The following is a 16,182-nucleotide window of genomic DNA, read 5'->3' as shown; positions in this document are numbered from 1 at the left end:
CCCATCATCTGTCCCCCATCCCCCTTATCTGTCCCCTGCCTCCTTCATCTGCTTCCTTCCTTGACCTTGTATTGCACTCCTTTCCCACTTACTGTGCCCTGGCCACGCCTACTTTGGGGACAGTCCACCGCTCAGGACCTTGTTTGTCCCTTGTCTGGTCCATGTGTTCTCAGATCTTGGTGTGAGTACTTCACAACACTCAGGCCTCAGCTCAAATGCATTTCCATTCAGATTTACCCCAGTGCCACCTCAACAAGAGGCTTCCTACCCAGGCCACGTCCACCACGCCGCCCTGTCTTCCCACTCCAGAATTCCTGTCCCTCCGGATGGCCCTGGTGATGGCGCACGTTTAAAGCCTGTCTCCCTCCACAGGGACGTGAGCTCCCCCACATCAGGGAGCCTGTCTGCCTGTTGGGGCCCTGAGTCTGGCATGGGACCGCAGCATGGACGAAGCCAAGCCCGCTCTGAAGACACAAGCCAGTGCTCCAGGGCACGCAGTCCAGGGCGCGGGGAGACTGGGAGAAGCAGTGAAGGGCCCAGAAAGTGGTCGTCAGCCATAGCTCTGGCTGGACTTTGATGACAATCACCCATCCATTTAGTACTGTCCAGTTAGATCCTCCAGCCACAAAACTCATTTGAGGGGGAAATAATGACCAAGAAAATCCCATTATCACTAACAGCAGTAGGGAGTGGGCGTGTCTGTTTTATCAGCTCCTAAATAATCGCCTGCCTTCCTTTGCTCAGTTACAAAAAGCCTGTTGTGGCTGGGACTTTCTGATAACAAGGGATCCTTTCCTAATTACTATATGCTCTATTTCAGAATCAGCAGAAAAGAAAATTAAAAAGCTCCATTTCACTTTGGGTTCAAATGAGTCCATCTTTCAATCAATCAAGTATTAATTAAGCCATGCTAGGACATACAGGGAGAGTAAAGTTACTCTCTCTTCTCAAAGGTGATACGGGAGAAATAATTAGAGAATGATTTAAGATCAACAAAAAGAGTTTAAAAAGGTTTTCATTGGACTTTCTTGGATTTTCTATTATGGAAAAATAGAAGGCCTGGGATAGCCGATTGCTTTGTTCCCTTTCCTCTCTCCTTCCTTCATCACGCTGTGTCCAGAGGGTCTGAGAATCCTTAGTCCTTTCCAGCTCCCTCTTGGGGGTGATCCGTGTCTCCGGTGGCCTGGACATCTGGCTGTGCTGCCTGGGACCCAGCACCTCCCCAGCTTGCCGAAAGTCAACAGCATCCTCATACCCGCACCCAAGATCATTCAGGACATTTCCTAATTTTTCTTCTCATAAATCAGAAAACTTGTTGTAGCCAAGAATTTTGCCTCTGCCACGATCCCAATGCGGGGCCTGGGCCACCCCAGCACCCTGGAGTTCAGCTTCTGTTTAGATCTGGCTCGGACCCCTGGGCTGCCTCTCTTTGCCCTTGGGCTCTGGAGCAGTGCTTGGCCCGATGTGGGCGGCAGCCCTCACGGGGTGGATGGGTGAAGGAATGACCGCATTTCTGGTGGGATAAGTGGGACAGCGTGTGAGAGGCGTGTGGTGTGAGATGCCTCACACAGCGGGCACCGCACGATTGCCTTGGACACACTAAAGCACCATGTTTGCTCTTGGATGGTTCGGATCGTGTGGAAGGTGGAAACATCCTTTGATTAACAAATTATTTCATCCTCGCTGAGTCTGATCAGTTTCTGCTTGAACTGGTTTAGAGGGTGAGCGACCGACTCCCCGGGGATCGGGGCAGACACCCTGGGCTCTCCGGGCTCCCTCGCTGACTGGTTCCATTCATCCCCGGCTGCTGCTCCCCCTCTCAGCCTCTCAGCCCTCCTGACCTGAGGGATCTGATTTCTTAGGGAGCCTGCTGTGCCCATCACTATCAGCTTTCCCCCTCATTTCAGCCGAAGGCTGCTTGTTTTCCTCTGACCAGCCTCTTTTGACTCAGCTGCTTCCGAAGGCCACAGCCTCCCAACAGGGGGGTTGGCAAAGGTGTCCCCGCCTTGCACAGGAGCAGGATGATCTGCGGACTCAAAGGCCACCATCGGTTGAGTTCTCACCAGTGTGTGTGATGGAGGGGTTACAGACAAGGCCTCACCCAGCAACTCAAAGTAGCCCTGGGTATCCCCGTCCTATGGATGAGGAAACTGAGGCCGAGATTAAGATATTTGCCCAAGGCCTTGGAGCTACTAAAGGGCAGAATGAGGTTTGATCCTGTCCTATCTTGGTCCAAAGATGCTGCTAAACCACGGGCGGCCCAGGACTTGGGTCTCTGAGCTTTCTTTTTTAGGATGATGGGCTGTTCACCCCATCATTCATCCGCCAGCCAGCATCTGAGAGCTGCCGCCTGCACCACACCATAAGGACTCACCCCTGATGGAGATGTCTAAAGTGACCTCAAGGAGCTCACACTTAAAGGGACCAAACACCCTGAAGGGAGTTATAACACTTCATCATGTCTGGCCGTGGGGGACGGAGCCCCAGAGGCATGAAAGTCCTCCGACCTGGCGCACACCAGCAGTCACAACTCTATGCAACACACAGGCACCTGCATTTTTTGGTGATTTTTCTGCCTCCTCTGATTTCATGTAAAAGGCTCCATCTTTAGCTAGTCCTAATATTTGGCCTCTCTAACTTCCCACATAGCCATAGTCTGCTGGAGATTTAAAAGGGCCTGTGTTCTCTCGGATCCCTGCACCCTGCCCACTCGGCCCACTCCCGTTCACCCATCTGGTCCCGGGAGGCATTTCACCCTGGGAGCCCGCCCCCCCCCTCATAAAATCCCCCAGGAGTAGGGACTGTATTACCCTCTGGGAAGAGGAGGGCCAGGCAGCAGCTTGAAACATATCAGGACAAAAGGCCAGGTTTCGCCAGCAGCTGAAACTTGCAGCATGATTGACTGACCCTGGTCTCTGGTTAATGAGACGAACGATCAAGGTGAGCGATGTCTGCCAGAGGATCTCGTACACATGTAGAAATCCCTGGGCTCGATACCAAAGGCTGCAGGGAGCAGGGTGGAGAGACTCTGAAGCTAGGAGTCACAGGACCTAGTTCTAGTTCAGTTCAGTTGTCCTCCATGCCTTTGACCTTGGACAAAATTAAGCTTTCTGTGCCCTTTCCTTGTCTGAGAAATGAGGTCATTACCCATCCTGGATATCTCTCAATATGGTTGCCAAGAACAGCCAAGACACGTGAAAGAACACCGAGAAGAGGAACTGCAATCTAAATGGAAGGTAGTAGTATTTCAGAGGACTGTATTAAAAAGCTGAATTAAAGCTAAAATTAGAACACTGAGCTCTTCCTGCTGCTGTACTCCCGGGCCCTCCTCTCCCTCCCCTCCAGTTCCCTGGTCTTTTATGAATCACAGTCATCAGGAGCTATATTTCCAATGTGGAGGATTCGGGTGTACACTCTGCTACAACTCACCCTCTGTCTATCTCCCATCTGACCACATCCGGGTGTTAGTGCTCATAAAACCTGTAGTCATGGTGACGGTGAAAGGCCCAGCTCTCATTCGGAAAAAGATTTTGGAGCTGGTTTTTATGGGTGTGGAAAGTGACTAGGTGAGGTTTTATTTTTGGAACCAGGAGCCTCTGAGGTCATCTGTGAGTTAGCAGTGGTTGGGGTGGGGTAGTGCCTTTTCTGCTCTACAAATAAAGGGAGAGTTCTGTTCCTGGCCCACTCCAAACACTGATGCTTGTCTCCAAACGTCACATCCTCTTGGAGGGAAGGAGTGTTTTTTGAAACAGCAAGAGGACAACCAAACACTTGTGTCATTCCTGGCCTCCCACACAGGTGGTAATTAAAAAATAGACCTTCAATTAAAAGTTGCACAATTCTCCTTAATGCCAGAGAAGGGAATTTAGAGTTCTGCAAACTTTGCAGCAGTAACAGAACGGCTGACTTCTTTTTCTCCGTGGTGATGCGAGAGAAGTTTATAGGCTGGAGTAGTTGAAAACTAATGGGGCGGCAAAAATATACAATTATGCAACTCAAAAGCAGGACAGAATTCTACTTTCCTTTCCATTTCCTCCTTTCGTTTAATGTTAACAAAAGTCCAGGGCAATTAAAAGCCAAACACTACCTTATCGCACTATTAAGCTTAAAATGTAAAGGCCAAATCACACAGTGAGTGAGCAGAAGTAGTCTCATTTCAATAACAACTCATCCTGGTGGAATGGACAGTGTGGTATATTTCGAAGTCACCAGGCTTCAGGTCCCAGCCTCCACCCCAGAGGGTGACTGTGCAGGGGATTCACACGGCCTGAGGACCAGCCTCCACTTCCTTTCTGCAGGGGTGTAAATCTGCATTCCAAACGCTGCCTGGAGGCTCCTTCCTCTGAGAGTCTTGATAATTAATAGCTGATGAATGCAGAGGACATATATGAGAGAGCTAAAGTATTCACTGAACACCGTTCAGCGCCAGGCAGGCGGTTCTCCTCCTCCCCCTTCTCCTTTTGCTTCAGCATCTAATCTCTTTGCTACAGATGACCCCCCCCCCACACCCCCAGTCTCATTAAATGCAGCTGCACTGTAAACATACTGTGGCTTCTAAACCTCTCTGGCTCCGCCCCTCCCTGTGACCAAATATCTTCCTCTCCATCTCAGAAATGCCCTTCCCAAAGGAAACTGAAAGTACAGTGGTTCCCCCTTACCCAAGATCTCACTTTCTGCAGTCCTAGTTACCCGCTGCTAAAAATATTAAATGGAATATTCCAGAAATAAACACTTTACAAGTTTTGAATTGTGTGCCATTCTGAGTAGTGTGATGACATCTTATACTGGTCCTTTCTGTTCAGTCTGGGACATGAATCATCCCTTTGTGCAGCATATCCATACTGTATATGCTACCTGCCTAGTGGGCACTTAGCAGCCATCTGGGTTATTAGATTGAATGTCAGGCTATCTCAGTGTCTGTGTTCAAATAACACTTATTTCACTTAATAATAGTCCCTCATTGCAAGAGTGGCAATGCTGGCAGTTCTAATACTGGGATATAGAACACAAACGACTGGAAATGAATGATAGGGTCTTTTTCATGGTACTGAGGTTGAACCCAGGTCTTTAGACATACTAGGCGAGTACTCTATCTCTGAGCTATATTTCTGGCCCTATATTATATTTTAAAATTAAATTCTTTTAAATTGTTGTAAGGTGTATTGTTATAATGATTCTATTTTTATTATTAGCTGTTGTTGTTAATCACTTACTGTGCCTAACTTATAAGTCAAACTTTATCCTAGGTGTGTATTTATAGGGGAAGACCGCTGGCGGTCTTAGGATGTACCCCCCTCAGGTGAGGGGAGACTACTCTGTTGCAAACGCATGATTTGGGAGTGTGGATGAGAGGAATTGTTGGGATCGCAGGGGAGGCCCCATCCATACCACACTGTGCGCACACACACATCCCCTGGCCTCCTCTCCTTCCTCCTTACCCTCTACCCTGCCTCTGTTCTGTCTGTGCCTGGAGACATCAAGGCTTTCTGGAATGCTCTTGAGGCTCCTAGGAGACGGTAAGGTGGTGGGAGAGATTAGGGAACTCGGCCCCTGTCTCGGGGCTCTCTGCTATGGCCTCAGGGCTGGGCACCAGCCTACACACTTTATCTCCCTCTGGCAGCCCGGAGCACGCTGTTTATCAGACCAGCCATCAGGGTGTCCAGGTCCTGAAGGAATGGATGTTGGCGGAGACTCTTTGATAGAGCAGAAGAACCTGAAAGTTGGCCTGTGGCCCTGCTAGTTAGAAAGCAGGAAAGGGTCCTGGGTGGGTTTGGCTGGGAGCAGCCAGTGAAGGGGGCAGATGACCTTGCATTTCCCCTCACGGCTGGACAGCCTGTGGGCCCCAGACCTCCTGACCTGGCTTTCACTTTTCCTGGTTTTATTTATTTATTTTTTTTTGTTTTGTTTTTTGTTTATGCTCTTGTGTGTGCAGTAAGAGAAGCAGGTCTGACTTACTTAGTGTGTGTCCTGGGGAAAGTCACTCAGCTGCTTGGGGCCTCATTTTCTTCATCTCCAAAATGGGATAAAATCTAAAAGAAGAAACAAGAAAACGATAGCATGTGTTGTCTCTTTGGAAGGCAATTGGGGACAGTGCTGGGAAATGACTTTTCTCTCAGTCCTTTGGTACTGTTCCAAATGTTTGATCGCCAGCTCACACTTCCTAAAGAACAAGCACCTGGAAGTGAATGACAGGGTCCTTGGACCAAAGCAGGCAATGCATGTGATTGTACGCTGGCTGGGCTGTGACTCAGAGTCACAGTTGGTATACTCTAGGTTGAAGAAGGGGCAATAACAAAAGCCACTCCTTAATTCCACCTGGTGTCAAAGTTTCTGCCTGAAATTCCTGAGAGATTTCCTCCAGTCCTGGGAGGTCCTCCTGCCTTCAAGCCAGAGTGGATGGGGGGATGCCGCTCTCATCCCTTCCGGGGCAGCTCTTTCGCCAGTGGTATAGAAAAGCAGAGGCCCGCCTGCTGGCTCCGTGCTGGGTGACTTGGGTCCTCCAGGTGCACAATGACTCCAGATTTTCTAGGGCCGGTGGAGCATGTCCACCCGCTGAGCAAGTTCCGACTAGCGCATTCCATCCAGCGCCAGGAGGCAGTGGGGCCGCTCAGGTCCCTGGGGTCAGGGAAGCTTTGTTATAGAACACGCAGGGTCTACCTCAGGCTGTTGACTGAGTCACTAATAAAAATGGTGCTGCCGACATACTTGATACTTGAAGAGGCTTGATGTCCACAAATAACAATGATCTGCATCAAGGAGAGGTGCCATTTGAATGATTTTCTCAGTTATATGTGAATTTCATTTCAAGAAGCATGAGTTAAGTATCTACGAGGTGACTGACATGGTACTGGGGGTGGGGTAAAAGGAAATGCATGACCTGGATCCCCCCCTGAGTGAGTTTCTTCCTGAGACTCAGAACACTCTAAGTCCTGCCTGCTGGGCCAGGTGGCAGCGAAGTCCTGGAACCTCAGAAGCCTCAGGCTCCTCCTCCTTGGGCTGCGAAGACATCAGTGACATTGACTTTGGAGCAGGCACTTGGTTGGGGAGGCTGTCGTTGCTGAGGGCGACTCTTTATCTGGACCTGCAGGTGCCCTCTGCGTGAGTGAAAGCGGGATGGAGCAGGGGACCCTCTGCCTTCATTTTGTCTCTGTCTCCTGAAGCTTTCAGTCAGGTCCCTGCTAAGCTCTGCACCCAGGCATGTTCATCATTTAAGGAATGTTCATTTAAAAAATGAGTAATATGTGGTTTATTTGCCCTAAATTTACCCAGACTATCCCCGTTGAAGATTAAGGCCAGGTTTGCAGCGTCTGGTTTCAGAGCCTGGGGTGGTGCTTAAAAGGCTTCCCTCATTGTCCTACACCTCCCAGGAAGAGCGGGAACAATCACCTCACAGAGCGGAATTGCCCCTTCCAGGATCCAGGCCCATGGATAAACATCCTGAGCAACAAGTGGCAATTGTCCCCTCAAGGGATAGGGACTTCTCCTGCGCTATGTTGCAGTGTGGGAGGCCAACCTTACTGGTGACTGAGTTATACTCTCCAGCTGGGTGCTGAGGAGCTCAGTCACAGAAATGGGTGTGTCTTGCTACAGCCCCATGGGTGAAGCTATGCTCACCTGTTCTTTGTAATATCACCCCTTGCCCTGTTTAGGATAGAATCTTCCATGGAAGTGCCTGGTGTGGGTCCCCTCCTCTTACTGTGCCCTTGGGTGTGGCCTACCCAGGTGTCAGTCAACCTGCTGACAGTGGACATCATGAAGATAGACTCAGCCCCCTGAAACCTGACCCTTTGTCTCATTTGAATAGCTTCTCCTCAATAAAAGGGGTCAGCGCGTGCTTTACTCTTACTCTCTTTCTGTGGACCCTTAAGGTCAGAGGAGCCGTCACAGTGACCCCAAAGAAAAAGGTATTTGTGTCTCTTGTGTGGTTATTTCGTGCAGCCCAGTTAGCCCACTAGAGTGACCCCTGACCCTTTTAGTCGAGAGAACAGAAACCCGACATTGCAGAACCAGAACTGGAGAGTGATCAGCCAGACCACACTTGACCAAGGCAACCCAGTCATACAGCCCGCTCAGCCCCACTGCCAATCCTTCCCCTATTTGGACCTAAAGCTCTGTCAGCACCCTGAAGTTAGGCTGAGATGCTGGGTCTCACTCTGCCTTCTCAACGTGGCCATACTGATTAAAGTTTTCCCTGCTTTTCACCATGTTGTTTTTTGCTTGGGGCAGGGGGCCCAATCTGGTTCATGGAGACCCCTGGAGGCAGGCCTCTGGCCTAGGGTGCCAGTCACAAGTTCACTCATCCAGTGTCACTGTATAGGTCAAATATGATACTCATGCAAGTTCTCTGTAATCTGAAAATTCTCTGAAAAATTTAATTTAAAAAAATGATAGCAATTAAATGCTAAACTAAATATCAGCAAGTGCCAGATGCACGCATTCTTAGGAAGGAGAGAGATGGATTTTGGCTTAGGTTTTTTGGGAGAGGGATGCAGGAGGTGGCTGCTGTGGGGCTGCGTGTTCTCAGATGGAGGAATGGCATGCTGTGGGGGCGGGGGTCCTGGGTGAGTGCACAGGGTCTGAGACTGGGATGGCAGTGAAGACATCGTCTGAGAAAGAGTGGGAAGGGGGCCGTGCAAGCTAGTTTGGTGGGATTTAACCAGGGCTCTGAAAGCCTCGCATGGGTTTGTTGCAATGGACCCCAGGAAGGCTCAGAAGTGGTGAGCAGAGGGCACCTACTGGTATCCATGTTTCAGTCTCCACTTCCTCTTCCCTGAGCTCACTCCTAAGTAAAAGGACTCCGTGCCAGCACTGAGGATTTTGCAGGATGAAGCCCCCACCCCTAGGCCTTCTGGCGGTCTGCCCTACCCAGTTGGGTAGAGTAATCACAGATACTGCAACAAAAAACCTTTTTATTAATAGCACACTTTCTCCCTTAGACAAAATCTGATTATGACCTGAAATGAAATATCACCAAACCAATCAGAAAGAAACTGCTATTTATCTCCAGATCCCTTGGGAATGGGGGCGGGGCGGGCAGGAGATAAAACCACTGATGAGATCACTTCTCCAGTCTGTGAACTGACACCCAAACGGGCCTTGGTTTTATTTATGATTAGGAAAAGTCTACCAACATTAACACTCATCTGAATGTCTCTCTCCTGCAAAGGTTTCTTCTTTCCAGCCTCTGAAATGTGAAAGGGGAGGGATTTCTTGTAAAGAGCAAAAAATGGCTCAGCATTGTAAAGCTGGCTGGTGGCCACAGCAGATGGCTGCAGCCTTCCCATTTCCCAGTGTGATGCTCTCTTCACTGCTCCAGGTCCTGGAGAGCAACACAAAGGGGACAGGAACGTTGGTCCAGGGCCATCACACTCTGAGATCTGTGACTCTCCTCTTGCTTTGGGGTTTCCCACAAGCTTCTCTATGTGGAACCCACAACTGTTTCCCCATCACCACCACCGAGTCCCCTGGCTTGTATTCATCCTCAAAGTCTCAGCAGAGACCTTGGGAAACCTTTGACCTTGTTAAAGGTCAGGGCCCTGCTCTTTGACCTGCACTGGACCTTACTGTAACCATGTCCAACCAGCATTAGGGTAATTGTTTATTATTTAATCATCTTTGTTTCGGCACAATAGATGGTATCTATTTCCATCACCACACCCCCAACTTCGGGGACATATTTTGTCCTTGGGAAATTTCTGCTAAATTAATGAAAGAACATTTTTATAGATGAAAGTACTCTGAGACCCACTGAAATTAAATGACTTGTCTGAGGTCTCACACACAGCTAATAAAAGATGACAAGGCTGTTCTCCTCCCTGTCCACCTAGTGCTGCTTCCACAATGCCACACTGGTCTCTAGGTTCACACACGACATTGTCATCAGATAAAAGAAGATATTCGGGGGAAAAAAAAATCTGCCAATTGGAATTTCAGTATTCTGGGTTTGGAGAATTCTTTCAGCGAGGCAGCATGTTCAGACGCCAGATATGCTGGGGCGTTCCAGGGTAGGCACACTCTGTGGACAAAGACCATTGGCCTTAGTGGACCTTGGCCTTGTTGTGGGGTGCCATATTGAGAATTAAGATGACATCACTTGGAAGTGAGATTGCCCCCTTGTGGTTGGAAAGCCTGGGTTGACATGCTCCTGGAATTCCCAGTGTTAGGGTTTGGATGTGAGGTGTTCCCCAAAAGCTCACGTGTGAGACAATGCGAGGTGGCAGTGAACGGGTTCTGGTCGGGTCTTTTAGTCCAAGCAGCGAACTAGCTGACTGCAGCACCAGTGTTCTCGAATGGTGGCATTTCATCTGGTGATTTCCGGCTCAGGCCAACCGAGCAGAAGTGTGTGTGTCCTCCTCTGCGTCTCGTGACCCCACTGATTACTGCCACTTTGTCCCCCGAAGGGGAGCTCTCTTTGCTGCCTCCTTTCTCCCTTTGCTGGGCCAGGGTTGCTGACACCATGGACGCTGCAGAGGCCAACAGCTGCCCTGGCTGTCACGTAGGGCAGCAGAGAGTCTAACTCCGTGTACGCTGGTCAGGCACCTCCTGTGCGCACAGGGCCTCCCTCTCCTAAGCCTTTCCAGATAGCACTGCCTGGTGAGAGTCTGGGAGGACTTCTGACCTCATACAGACTGTCAACTCCAGGAAGCTGCTGCTTTGTTGGGAAATGCACTCGTTAAGTGGCCCCAGGGAAACGGAAGTCAACGGTTATGGAAGCTGTTGATCCCACTGGGGAGTGGGTGAAGGCTTTAAGGAGGTGAGACTTGAGTGAGAATCCACAGGCGGTTTACAGGCAGCGAGGCTGGGGAAGAAGGGGGTTCCAGGCTGCTCAAGAAAGCACAGCTGGCTCTGGGGAAGCGTCCGTGGCCCCGGTGGCCCGGGCTCCGGCCTGATCTGCAGGGTTCCCACCTCCCCTGGGGGACGTCCCCTCGGCTCCTCCTCTGGCAGCGGCTCTGGTTACCAGGGCGCCCAGGGGGCAGCGGCACAGGGCAGGGATTCCTGAAGGCTGTGGCCCACGGAGGAGGACCACTGGGAACTTTCCACACTCGTAAGGTGTTAGGACTTGAATGTCCCCACACAGGGTGGGGGGGGTGGCTGATGATGTCCCAGGACCTTCAGAAGGTTGTCCACAGGTGACCAGAAGGCAGATCACTGTGCTAAGAAACCTGAGTAGAGAGTGTCTTCTTCCTCCTCCCTCCTCCCCATCCCCTCCATGCTCAATCTCCGTACCTTCTCAAATCTGGCGATAATCCTGATTCCAAATCCCTCACCAGGCTCCGGGTGACCACAGCCAGTCCTGCTTGATTCCCAGGGCTCCCTCTCCCCTCTCCTCTCTCTTTCACACACACTCTGGTCGCCTACTTGTTTAACGCCATCGTCGACATTTAGCACAGGTTTTTGAAACCACACGTTATCTCTCCCTCAGAAGGGCCGACCTGGATCAGCTGGTGGATCAGAGATTGCAAACAGGCCCACGAGGTCGACGAGAGCAGTGAACGGGTTCTGCTGATCCACGGCCCCACAGCTGGCCCAGTGCGCTCCCTGGGCTCGTCCCCACTACGTCCCCCATTTTGACTGGAGCCTGGCTGAAGCCTGGCCCCACCCCTCCCTAGCTAGCGGCACATGTAAAGGTCCCCCCCCCAACCCCTGCCTTAGTTTCCTCGACTCTAAAAGGAAGATTAGAATTGCCCCTCCATCCTGGGATGGCTGTGGGAAGCGGACGGCTTAGTTAACATAGTTAAAACAGCGCCTGGCCTGGAATAAATGTCCAATGAACACCTCGTCCATCAGGCCCCGGCAGCATGTGAGCTTGAGAGCCTGCTGTGGTCCCCGGGAGGGGCTTGAGAACCAGAAGGGACCGCAGTGACAACGCCCATGCGTACCCAGCAGACACCTTTCATGCCCCATTGTCTCAGGGCCAGTAGGAGTGTAAAGCTCAAGCAAAACTCGACCTGTGTGGCTCCCACCAAAGGGACGTGAGGAGAGGGAGGACTTGGTGGCTTGGGGGCTTTTTCTGGAGTCCCTGGTTCCACAGAGACCATCCTAATTGAAAATCTCCCCCTCCTCCACCTCCTGCCCTCCCTGAGGAGGCTCAGGTTACTGTTTCCTGGCGTACATGCTGTTGGCGTTTGCTTTCCTGCTCGACATAGCCAGGGACAGCTCTTCTCTCTAGTGATCCCCGGGGTCTAGTTTGGGACTGGCTGGAAGCTTGTACCTGCTTGTTGACTGACTAACCAACTGACTGGCTATGGCTTGGGGTGGGAAATAACTAGAGCTAAGGGTGTGTGGGCTGTGTGACCTCCACTGGCACCCGGGCTTGTGTGTCTACACACACCTCTGGAGGCTCTGCGGGGCCAGGCCACGGGGTGGGCGAGCAGGGGAGGGCTACAGCAGGGCAAGGGGAGCAGGACTGGGGCCTGGGCAGAACAGGAAGCCCTCACAGTTGGGGCTGCAGCCCAGGTGGCAGCGTGTGGATCAGGTAAAGTGGCTAGACACCTGGGGACCCAGCTCAGCAGGGATGGGACAGGCACCAGGAATTCCAAGATGGCATGGTCTTGAGCCTGGTTGGTGGGCAAAGAGATGGCGGCACCAGTAGCAGAGATCCCAGGAAGAAGCAGTTTCTCACGGCTCTAAGGGACAAGGGTGGGAGGTGCAGCTAGGTGTTGCAGGCTCCTGGGTGGTAGGTCCCTGGGGGTGAATCTGTGCCTGCTTTTTGTTTTGAGAGTTCCCCAAGCCTCTAGCACAGCGTCGGCACTCACAGAGGTGTTTAAGTGCGTTAAAAAATGCAGCCAGAGTCAAGTCAGGGCAGTTCCCACGTCTAAACAAGGCACCAGGCCTCCCGAGGGTTTCTGCCATTCTCCCTTCGCCAAGAAGAGCAGAAGATGACTGATCCCGGGTGAGTGATAGGCACGACAGAGCTCTGACCCAGGAAAGAGCGGTGGGAATTCGCGTTTGGGCAGAGTCTCCACTTTCCCAGGGAGCTCCTGTGCCAGGTGCCTGTTGGCTGAGTGACGCGATAGCAAGACCTGGAGACGAAGTGCGGAAATGCAAGGAGGAGCCCAGTCACTTTCTTCTTTAGGATTGTGTACCACTCTAGACCCTCCTCTCCAGGCCGCATGAAAGACCTCCTGGCCCCTCCCAACCCTTCTGTTCCTTCCTTCTTTGCTGATCCATGTCTGTTTGAGAAAGATGCTGAGTTAAGACAGGCCCCAGGGGTTGGGGTCCAATAACAGCCAGACAGGGCTGGAGGCTTTATGGGTAGACAGCAGGTGTTTACTAACTCACAGGGGATGAGCAGCCACTCTGCCGGACACTGTGCCCTGGCCATGCTGTGGTGGAGGGTGGTCCCAAAGGGTGGGGCAGGGAGAGGCTGGGACTTTACCAGGGAGCCCAAAGGCTGGGAAACAAATTGCCCAAAGGTGGGCTTACAGCTTTTCTTCTGGGTTCCCGGGGATTTTTTAACGCACTTAAACACCTCTGTGATGCCACCACAGCATTCGCAGTTGAGCTGTGTTGTAATCGACCTGCCGAAACAGACTGTAAGCTTCTGACACTAGAGCAGCTTCCCGAGCTTTTCTGCAGGTGAGTTCCTGAGTAGGAGCCGGGGACAGCCCCTCACCCTGAGGAAACCCCGTTTCCTCATCTGTAAGAGCGGGATAGCAGCAGTACCTCTTGTTGAGCCGAAATCGGGGTTCAATGAGAGGAGGTAGGAAGGGCTCATGCTACGCCCAGCACCCACCCAGGCTCCACAAATGCTGCTGCTTCCTGCTCCATCGTTACACCCAGGAGGAGCTTGAATGCACTCCAAATATTTTTTTTTAACCTCAAGCATCTAAGCAACCATGAATCTTGAGGACACTAGATTTGATATCTCTTATTAAAGCCCAGGATCAAAAGCATCAAAGAAGAGACCTGGCCTGGGAATGTAAGCCACGTAATATGTACATTATTTTCAAGAAAGGAAGATGAATCTTTAAGTTTCTTGATAAGAAGATAGGGGAAGGGAGAGCAGTTTGGCAAGTCCTCATTACCATAGGATTCGGCGATGCACTCCTGGCTACACGTTCAGACCAATGGAACATAAGTCTTTGAGCTCATCTCATGCTCACACGATCACAGCAGCCCAAAGGTGGGAATCTCTCCAATGTCCAGCAACAAGTGAATGGAGAGACAAACTGTGGCCTTTACATACCATGGGTCACTAATCAGCCATAAAACCATCAAGCAGCAACACATGCCAATCAAGGCTCAACACGGAGGAGCCCTGGAAACATCATGTTAAGTGAGAAAAGCCAGTCACGGAAGGTCACATGCTGTATGAGTCACAGATGTGAAATACCTGCCCTAGGTACTCCCCAGGCAGAGTGCAGGTGGGTTGCCAGGGGCTGGGAACAGGAAGTAAAAGGGAGAAACTGCTTAATGGAGTTCATTGGGGGGTGGGTAATGAAAATGTTTTGGAATGAGCTGAAAGTGGCGGTGAATGTCCCCAATGCCACAGAGCTGTTCACTTGGGAATGGCTGATTATATGTAACAGTCATTTATCTCAGTGGAAAAATAGGGGAGATAACACGACATTTCTTAAAAACTAAAAGACAGCACATGGGAAAGAATGGCACAACCCTCATTATCCATCATTTGAGAAGCATCAAACGTGTTAAGGGACTCTGGTGTGTTTGTCCATTCCCTACAATACTGAGCGGCCACATGCCCAGTGGATTAGATATTTTTTCCCCTCACTTTCTCGTCCACCTTGAAGGAATAATATTTTTCAAACTACTAAAATCTAACTCCTTGGAAAATGTCGGTCAGGAGCATCTGGCCTTCCCTGTGGTGCACACCCTGTGACTGTCTCTGCCGCTGTCCCAGGCAGCGGGCTGGTGTGGGGCACGGGGTGCCTTTGTCTGGCAAGGAGGCACCCTTTCAGCAGCCAGCCTGCAAGGCGGTGCCAGGCAGCCACGGCACAGCAGAAGCCCAGCTCTCTCCCCCAGAGAGTCAGGAGCTCGGGCAGAGCAGGGAAGAGCAGAGTCCTCGGGAACCCACAAGTGTCCTGAGGCCCCGGGAAGAACCCTGCTTTCTTCCGGCCCCAGGCAAGTTTGTGCCCGCATCCCAGAGGGCAGGCTCTGAGTTTCTAATCTGGAAACTTGGAGAGCTCTGAGCAGCCCGTGTCTGTGTGGTGGGGGCAAAGCTGCTCCCCTCTCTCAGTGGAGGTTCCCCTAGGGGATGGTGGGGGTGGCCCATGTCATGAACCCAGAGGCTTTGATCTAGGCAAGAGTCATGTCGGGGCTGGCAGACTGTGGCCTTGGGGCCGGAGGGAATGCTTCAGGTCAGGAGCAGAAGGTGGAGGACTGATAGATGGGGTAAGCCCGCAGGGTTGGCCTTTAGAGTGGCTTGTTCCCTGTTGGCTATGAAGTTTCTCCCTAGCACCAAGCTGAACACTGACACATGCTGTGACATGCTGCTAGGCACCCTGCAGGTGGGGGCAGCAACGGCTATTATCTTTGCATGCCTCAAATTCTTAGCACCACCACTGGATAAATGGCGAATGATAACCTCACATAGACACTGAAAGACTGGAGGGACCTCTGTTTACTCCAGGGTCCTGGTCACTGAGAAGGTCACTTTGGCCAGTGTTAGTTCCTAAGAGGTTTCAGATCAATGGTGTCGGAGTGACTCTTTGGAGCCTGCAGGCTGCGGCCAGGGTTTTGGGTGTTTGATGACCACATGGAGAGGGGCTTTTGAAAGGCTGCACTTTGTCCTGCTGGGGAAGTAGCACGAGAATCTAGGGTTGGAAGCCGTAAGCAGAAGGTGCGGGCTCAGGATCTACCTGGGTGGGGGAGGTTACGTGAAGGCTGAGACTCAGAGGGCAGGACTTTCTTCTTATTGACAGTGGCTACTGTCACATGCCACCGAGGTTGGTACACAGCTTGCCCGCAGTGCCCTGCTGCTCCCATGATACTAAAGCTAATGGAACTGCCACTGTCCCAGCCTCAGCCTCTGGGTCCATCTCTAAATCTTCTCCCTCTCAGGACAATCTAAAGATTAAACAATGTTCTACACCGTGCAACTCTCCCGCTGCTATTATTCACACACTTTTTCCTTTCTTCTGCCAATTTTCTTTTATGATTTCCCCAGAAAACTAAAAGAAGGTGCTGATAGGCTTTCCTTCAAGCTATTCATCTTGAGAT

At 51.3% G+C, this 16,182-nt stretch overlaps 1 protein-coding gene across 2 annotated transcripts in view; it reads right to left on the bottom strand.

The window, feature by feature from the left end:
• Nucleotides 1-16,182, bottom strand: part of Kiaa0040 (KIAA0040 ortholog) — a 33,098-nt gene that overhangs the window by 12,102 nt on the left and 4,814 nt on the right. The window contains exon 2 of one of the 2 annotated variants that reach the window (XM_026388524.2): nucleotides 5,956-6,029. The exons of the other annotated variant lie outside the window; for it this stretch is intronic. The gene's annotated coding sequence lies outside the window, so the exon portion shown is untranslated. The remainder of the gene's footprint in view (nucleotides 1-5,955; nucleotides 6,030-16,182) is intronic. 2 annotated transcript variants of the gene reach the window in all.

The sequence above is a fragment of the Urocitellus parryii genome, chromosome 9 (assembly GCF_045843805.1).
Source record: "Urocitellus parryii isolate mUroPar1 chromosome 9, mUroPar1.hap1, whole genome shotgun sequence".
Classification (NCBI taxonomy): Eukaryota; Metazoa; Chordata; class Mammalia; order Rodentia; family Sciuridae; genus Urocitellus; species Urocitellus parryii.
This window is presented reverse-complemented; position numbering and strand designations above follow the sequence as displayed.